This window comes from Rhamphochromis sp. 'chilingali', assembly GCF_963969265.1.
Source record: "Rhamphochromis sp. 'chilingali' genome assembly, chromosome: 3".
NCBI lineage: Eukaryota > Metazoa > Chordata > Actinopteri > Cichliformes > Cichlidae > Rhamphochromis > Rhamphochromis sp. 'chilingali'.
Genome location: NC_137931.1, coordinates 8,023,313 through 8,032,157, shown reverse-complemented (window position 1 = coordinate 8,032,157; position 8,845 = coordinate 8,023,313).

Sequence of the window (8,845 nt, the reverse complement as noted above, 5' to 3'; positions counted from 1 at the left end):
GCATTCTGTTTCTCATCAATAAACAATTACATCTGCCTCCACTCTGAAAACAGTGCATGTGCACCCCTCACTACATTTCATAACCTTTCCATACTCACATACTGTCCTGACAATCCAGTCACACGTTTGACGTGCATGGATCGTTAGCCTGGGGACTTTGCAAGGGGCAGAGGGATGCCAGCGAGCGATGATATCCAAACCAAAACAAGATCAAGCTGTGCTCGTACTAACAGAACAAAGGAGAGAAGAAGAAGATAACATGTGTCATTGAGGCAATGATGATGCTGTAATATTGATTAAAATGTGAGAAAAGGTTATCAGGGAATCACTCAGAGAAGGACACTAATAAGGAGGTAGAGATCAGAGAGGCAGATGTAGAAAGAGACATGTGGTGTTGAGCAAGACCTGACCGGAACACATGTGAATGTGCGCTACATGTCCGAGAACATGTTCAAAATACAGGCGCTGAACTCACCCGAGACATAACAGCTGCAATGCAAGGCGCCAAAACACAAGGCTTGACACATGAACACAACCATATGTCAAAATGAGATGGGGGGAACAATGATTGCGCGCCGTGAGATATGCAGCTAAGGTGGTTGACTGGGGTCAGGCAACCAGAGGTCAACCACAGCTTTCAAGTCTGATTTGTCACACTGTTAGTCATAGTGATTACTCTGCTACGAAGACACATTAGGAGACGTCAGAGGCATAATTGGTTAAGTGAACCAATGAGACAGTGAGTAAGTGCTTGATGGCAAACTGCTGGGAAAAAAAACAGACAGATTTATAGTGATGTTTTCTTTTCTCTGAGCCGTTGAGGTTGAAGTACTTTCCTGTTTTTGAGTGAACAAATTAGGTTTGTGGACACAATTTTTTTATTTACATGTTGTTCATGAAACGTTTGCTGATTGTGTAAGTCAGAGTGGTCTCATAGGAACAATCTGATCTCCCAGTTTTTGGGAATATTCGACTGGATGACAGGAAGGCAGCCACAAGAAGACACAACACATGAGAACAAATTAGATGCACAGAGACTCGATCATCAAAAAGAGGCCCATGTCCTCTCAAAATGTGCCAGCTAAGTCTCAAGCACACATTAAAGCAGTCAGTGTTTTGAGGCCAGTGAGGCCTCATCCCGGCAACAGCCCACTCTGTTTTCCTGCTGTTAGTGTTTTTTAAAGAGCTCAGTGCTGCTAACTATCAATGGCGCGTTAAATAAGAGCAGTTATCAGGGTTAAATCTGAAGTTGAAATGGAGTGGAAAAGAGTCCTTGTGATCCAAGAGGGAAGACTGTATAACAAGAGGGAAAGAAACAAGTTTCGATGGAGAGTCAAATACTTTTCTTCTTACTGTCCTTATGCTTCTAATTATTAATATGATTCAGTTTAATGGAGGTAATTTTTGAGGATGAGCATAAATTTTCTCACTTATGACAGTGGTTGCATAAAGTTTAGCATGGATGTGGAAAGAGCTGATCAAACAAAAGCGCAAGCATATGTTTATGTTTTATATTAAATTTCTTTTCATTATGCAATAGTTCCAAGTCCAAGTTCCAAGTTCAACTTTATTGTCACTTCAACCATATACAGTTTAAAAATACACAGTGAGGCGAAACAACGTTCCTCCAGGAACCAAGGTGCTACAAGACAAGTTAGTGCAAAAAAAATAATAATATATAATATATCTAGTAATAATATTGTGCAAAAGAGCATTTACAGGTTGGTGTGTGCGATGGTTTGGTGGTGTAGGTCAGTGTGTTTGCGCTTTGTGTTGGTTAGTCAGTCCAGTCTCAATGTTTTGAGGTATTTGAGTTAAGCTGAGTGATAATGTTAGTGTATGTGTGTGTGTGCGTGTTTATCAGTCAGTCCCTTTTTGCTGAGGAGACGGATGGCTTGTGGAAAAAAGCTGTTGCACAGTCTGGATGTGCGTGCCCGAATGCTTCGGTACCTTTTTCCAGATGGCAGGAGTGTAAAGAGTGTGTGAGAGGGGTGTGTCCGATCAGCCACAATGCTGGTGGCTTTGCGAATGCAGCGTGTGGTGTAGATGTCCTCAATAGAGGGTAGAGAGACCCCGATGATCTTCTCTGCTGTTCCCACTATCCGCTGTAGGGTCTTGCGGTCTGATATGGCACAGCTGCCAAACCAGACAGTGATGCAGCCGCTCAGGATGCTCTCAATAGTTCCTCTATAGAAGGTGGTCAGGATCGGTGGTGGAAGCCGGGCCTTTCTCAGTCTTCTCAGAAAGAAGAGACGCTGTTGGGCTTTCTTGTGCAGGGAGCTGGTGTTGAGGGACCAGCCGAGGTCCTTCTCCAGGTGTACACCCAGGAATTTGGTGCTGTCAACGATCTCCACAGAGGAGCCGTTGATGCTCAGCGGTGAGTGGTCGCCTCGTGTCCTCCTAAAGTCAACAACCATCTCTTTTGTCTTGTCAACATTCAGAGACAGGTTGTTGTCCTTACACCAGTCCGTTAGTCTCTGCACTTCCTCTCTGTACGCTGACTCGTCGTTCTTGCTAATGAGACCCACCACGGTCGTGTCATCAGCGAATTTAATGATGTGATTTGAACTGTGTGTTGCTACACAGTCATGAGTCAGCAGTGTGAACAGCAGAGGACTGAGCACACAGCCTTGTGGGGCCCCAGTGCTCAGTGTGGTGGTGCTGGAGGTGCAGTTCCCGATCCGTACTGACTGAGGCCTTCCGGTCAGAAAGTCCAGGATCCAGTTGCATTTACCCACTATTTTTATTTTACATCTATCCATCTATCCACATCATCCTCTTCATGCATGTTGTCTTACTCCAAGCTGTATAGGCTCGAAAGCCCACTACCAATTAAGCATATTAGGTGATGTGCATCTCTGTAATGAGAAGGGGTGTGGTCTAATGACATCAACACCCTATATCAGGTGTGCATAATTATTTGGCAACGTCCTTTCCTTTGGCAAAATGGGTCAAAAGAAGGACTTGACAGGCTCAGAAAAGACAAAAATAGTGAGATATCTTGCAGAGGGATGCAGCAGTCTCAAAACTGCAAAGCTTCTGAAGCGTGATCATCGAACAATCAAGCATTTCATTCAAAATAGTCAACAGGGTCGCAAGAAGCGTGTGGAAAAACCAAGGCGCAAAATAACTGCCCATGAATTGAGAAAAGTCAAGCGTGCAGCTGCCAAGATGCCACTTGCCACCAGTTTGGCCATATTTCAGAGCTGCAACATGACTGGAGTGCCCAAAAGCACAAGGTGTGCAATACTCAGAGACATGGCCAAGGTAAGAAAGGCTGAAAGACGACCACCACTGAACAAGACACACAAGCTGAAACGTCAAGACTGGGCCAAGAAATATCTCAAGACTGATTTTTCTAAGGTTTTATGGACTGATGAAATGAGAGTGAGTCTTGATGGGCCAGATGGATGGGCCCGTGGCTGGATTGGTAAAGGGCAGAGAGCTCCAGTCCGACTCAGACGCCAGCAAGGTGGAGGTGGAGTACTGGTTTGGGCTGGTATCATCAAAGATGAGCTTGTGGGGCCTTTTCGGGTTGAGGATGGAGTCAAGCTCAACTCCCAGTCCTACTGCCAGTTTCTGGAAGACACCTTCTTCAAGCAGTGGTACAGGAAGAAGTCTGCATCCTTCAAGAAAAACATGATTTTCATGCAGGACAATGCTCCATCACACGTGTCCAAGTACTCCACAGCGTGGCTGGCAAGAAAGGGTATAAAAGAAGAAAAACTAATGACATGGCCTCCTTGTTCACCTGATCTGAACCCCATTGAGAACCTGTGGTCCATCATCAAATGTGAGATTTACAAGGAGGGAAAACAGTACACCTCTCTGAACAGTGTCTGGGAGGCTGTGGTTGCTGCTGCACGCAATGTTGATGGTGAACAGATCAAAACACTGACAGAATCCATGGATGGCAGGCTTTTGAGTGTCCTTGCAAAGAAAGGTGGCTATATTGGTCGCTGATTTGTTTTTGTTTTGTTTTTGAATGTCAGAAATGTATATTTGTGAATGTGGAGATGTTATATTGGTTTCACTGGTAAAAATAAATAATTGAAATGGGTATATATTTGTTTTTTGTTGAGTTGCCTAATAATTATGCACAGTAATAGTCACCTGCACACACAGATATCCCCCTAAAATAGCTAAAACTAAAAACAAACTAAAAACTACTTCCAAAAACATTCAGCTTTGATATTAATGAGTTTTTTGGGTTCATTGAGAACATGGTTGTTGTTCAATAATAAAATTATTCCTCAAAAATACAACTTGCCTAATAATTCTGCACTCCCTATACAAATCTCAAATCTTCACAGATGGAATTAAGTGCCTTAGCTTGTGGTGAGAGAGGCAAAGGTTTGTGGGGGAGCCTGTCAATAATAGGATTCAGTATACAATTGAAATCTCCCCCCACTATAGAAATGTCGGAATTAATCTCAGCGAAGTCTGTAAATACTGTAGTCATTAAAGATGAGCAGGAGGGTAGTAAACATTCAATATAGAAATAGCCATACCTGATAATATTCCCTTGACTATAACATACCTTCCATGCCTGTCCTTAACACACTCTGCATTTGAAAAAGGGAGGCTTTTCCTCACAAGGATTGCCACCCCTCTACTTCTTGAGGTGAATGAGGAGAAAAATACCTGTCCAATTCCACCTTGCTGTAATTTAAAGTGTTCTGCATCATCTAGATGTGTTTCTTGCAAAAGTGCAATATCAACGTGTTCTTTTTTCAGAAAGGTGAGTATTTTTCTCCTTTTAATAGGATTATGGAGCCCTCTTACATTCCATGTACACAAACGCAACTTATTACTTGCCATATTATTTAAGTTTACCCTCTATATGGATAAATGACTTACTAAAGGCATACTCCTGAGACTCCATAATACAGGGGGGGAAAAAAGAAAAAAAAAAAAGAGTCACTGAGCTGGAGAACAAAAACAGAACAAACAAAAGCAGCCCCCCCAACCCCCCCAAAACAAACAAACAAACAAACAACAACAACAACAAAAATAACAAAAAAAAAACTCAAATACCTTGGGGGTTGTCCCTGCTACCAAATCTACAGGGCTTTTTTTTTTTTTTTTTAGATTTAATATTAGTTTATTTAATAACCATCTCCATAATAACCAACATTCAGAAGTAGCATCATCACAATATTTCATATCAGGATACAATGATAGAATCTGAGACACAAAGGCTATATACACTACACGAGTAAAAACCAAATGATGAACTAGTGAATAAGATAAGGCCATGGAAAAAGACTTTCGGACTGCCTCGAAGAGATTCTGGCAAACCGTCAGACGTCTCAGGAGGGGAAAGCGGTGCTCTACCTGCACTGTGTATAGTGCTGGCGGAGCGCTGCTGACGTCGACTGAGAAAATTGTCAGGCGGTGGAAGGAATACTTCGAGGACCTCCTTAATCCCACTGACACGTCTTCCGAGGAGGAAGCAGAGTCTGGGGATGAGGGGAATGACCCGCCAATTTCCGGGGGCGAGGTCACTGAGGCAGTTAAACAACTCCTTGGTGGCAGAGCCCCTGGTGTTGATGAGGTCCGCCCCGAGTTCCTGAAGGCTCTGGACGTTGTAGGGCTGTCCTGGTTGACACGCCTCTGCAATGTTGCGTGGAGATCAGGGGCAGTACCTGTGGACTGGCAGACCGGGGTGGTGGTCCCCATCTTTAAGAAAGGGGACCGGAGGGTGTGTTCCAACTACAGGGAGATCACACTCCTCAGCCTCCCTGGGAAAGTCTATGCCAGGGTGCTGGAAAGGAGAGTTCGTCCGTTAGTCGAACCTTGGATACAGGAGGAACAATGCGGTTTTCGTCCTGGTCGCAGAACACTGGACCAGCTCTTTATCCTCTCCGGGATACTTGAGGGTGCATGGGAGTTTGCCCAACCAGTCTACATGTGTTTTGTGGACTTGGAGAAGGCATTCGACCGTGTCCCTCGGGGTGTCCTGTGGGAGGTGTTGCGGGAATATGGGGTGTCTGGCCCATTGCTACGGGCCATTCGATCCCTATACAACCGTTGCAAGAGCTTGGTTCGCATTGCCGGCAATAAGTCGGACTCGTTCCCGGTGGGTGATGGGCTCCGCCAGGGCTGCCCTTTGTCTCCGGTTCTGTTCATAATTTTTATGGACAGGATTTCTAGGCGCAGCCAAGTGGCGGAGGGCTTTCGCTTTGGTGGCCTCAGAATCTCATCTCTGATTTTTGCAGATGATGTGGTTCTGTTGGCTTCATCGGGTGAAGGCCTCCAGCTCGCACTGGAACGGTTCGCAGCCGAGTGTGAAGCAGCGGGAATGAGGATCAGCACCTCCAAATCTGAGGCCATGGTTCTCAGCCGGAAAAGGGTGGAGTGCCCACTCCGGGTCGGGGATGAGTTCCTGCCACAAGTGGAGGAGTTCAAGTATCTCGGGGTCTTGTTCGCGAGTGATGGGAGAAGGGAGCCGGAGATCGACAGACGGATTGGGGCTGCAGCTGCAGTAATGCGGACGCTGCACCGGTCCGTCGTGGTGAAGAGGGAGCTGAGTGTAAAAGCGAAGCTCTCAATTTACCGGTCGATCTACGTCCCTACCCTCACCTATGGCCACGAGCTGTGGGTAGTGACCGAAAGAACGAGATCGCGGATACAAGCGGCAGAAATGAGCTTCCTCCGAAGGGTGGCTGGCCTCTCCCTTAGAGATAGGGTGAGAAGTTCGGCCATCCGGGAGGGGCTCAGAGTAGAGCAGCTGCTGCTCCACATCGAAAGGAGCCAGCTGAGGTGGTTCGGGCATCTGACAAGGATGCCCCCTGGGCGCCTCCTGGGTGAGGTGTTCCAGGCATGTCCCACCGGGAGGAGGCCCCGGGGCAGACCCAGGACACGCTGGAGAGATTATACCTCTCGGCTGGCCTGGGAACGCCTTGGTATTCCCCCGGACAAGCTGGAGGAGGTGACTGGGGAGAGGGAGGTCTGGGCCTCTTTGCTTAGGCTGCTGCCCCCGCGACCCGGCCCTGGACAAAGCGGATGAAGATGGATGGATGGATGGATGAATAAGATAATTAGCTAATCAAATTATTCAAAAGACACGTTTGATGCATTACAACAGAATAGAATTTTTTTTTTTCACAAGGCACATTTATTGAACAACAATGGTACTGTCTTGCATGCAAATGACTATTTGCATGAGATAAAAGCAGCATTGAAGTTACAACTATCACAGTTTAGTGGTAAACGCGTTAAGAGTACCTGATGTAACAACGATCGTACAGAACAATTATTGCTGTATTTACTGCTTTAGTAAAATTTAATTATGTGCATTTATCCTTATAGATAGGCATATTCAAGCAGCATATGGACAGTAATCTCTTCATTCATGCTTGCATTAAATCATCCTGTTAAGGAGTAGTAGTTTGCATAATCAGTGGTATTGTAAAAGGGGAAACAAGCCATCTTGTGTAATGGTTCAGTGTTTTGATCAAAATATTTCCCGTTCCCTGAAAACGCATTTCTAATTACTGGCTATTAGAAGGTCCCATCAGAGGTTTTATAAGAGCAAGGGAATTGTGTTGCTGGAAGTTTCCGTCACCTGTATACTGTATCTAGGTTTATACTAGAATAAATCTGGTTGAAATTTCATGCTTCCAAGTCTTATATTAGTAAAATGATGTTTAAATGATTTAAAACTGCAGAAGTCAAAGCCATTCTCGGGAGAACTGGTATGTGGGAAACAAAGACACTGCAAGGCTCAAGTTTTTGACATTTTTGCTTGTACAAATAAGAAAAAAAGAAAAAAGTTCAAGAGCATTTCACTTCAATAGACTAATGAATTTAACACTAAAAGATCATTTATTGTTTCTGCTATAAAATTGGAAATTTGCAATCTGTATCAAGTAGAAACAGTTGCTTTCAACCAAAAATTAGCCCAGCTTGAACCAATACTTTTGTGCCCCAAATTTAATCATAATGTTTTATCAATTTACTGACAAACATAAACACAACTTTACCTGATCGTGAACACAGTTTGAACGCCTGGTGCACCTGCTGATCTCAAACTGCAGCATTTTCAACAAATAGTTTACAATAATCCCCATCATTTGTGCACAAGCAGGTCGTCTCCGTAGCCTGTATCCAGGAGGCAGTTTACACATTCTTCCCAACGGCACACCTCACCCTTGTCCATCACCACAAACTTCCACTCCACAATGCTCTCTGCAGGCAGGCTGACAACAGTGGCCCAATTCCCATCCTTGGCTCTCTCGAGCAGGATGCATTTCTTCCAGTTCCCCAGCTCTTGCTACATCTGATATTTTTTTTGAATTTATTGCTCAGAGTCTATTTAACATAAACAAGCAAAAACATAAAGGGAGTTTAGGATTAAAGAAAATCACACTTATGAGGTAGTAGTCTCAAAAACTCATGTTTCAGATTTACTTGACATTACAAGATAGAACTATCATGATAGTGAACTTAGCTTTAAGCTACCTCTGGTATAATGCATAAAGCTGCAGCATTTATGTTAAGACTGAATATGGTCCTTTTTCCAAATAAAATTACAGGAACATTTTGTTTTCTTTCAGCAGGGTCAACAGTTGTGTTTTAGTAATAGCCAATGAGTACTGAACCGAAACGTTCAAATGAGTGTTCATTTGTATGGATAACACCAGTTAAAATTAATAAAACTCATAATACAACCTAGGAAAAGTAAGTGGGGGTTCATCATCATGTTCCTTGTTATATTAATAGGGCTAAACCGTAGCAGTGAGTTACTTTATTTTGTTGCCTTTTGTGCTAAACTGATCTCAGCTAGCTTTTTTGTTAGCCTTTTCTGAAAGTGCGTGTGAAAAATAAATAATTCTGATGC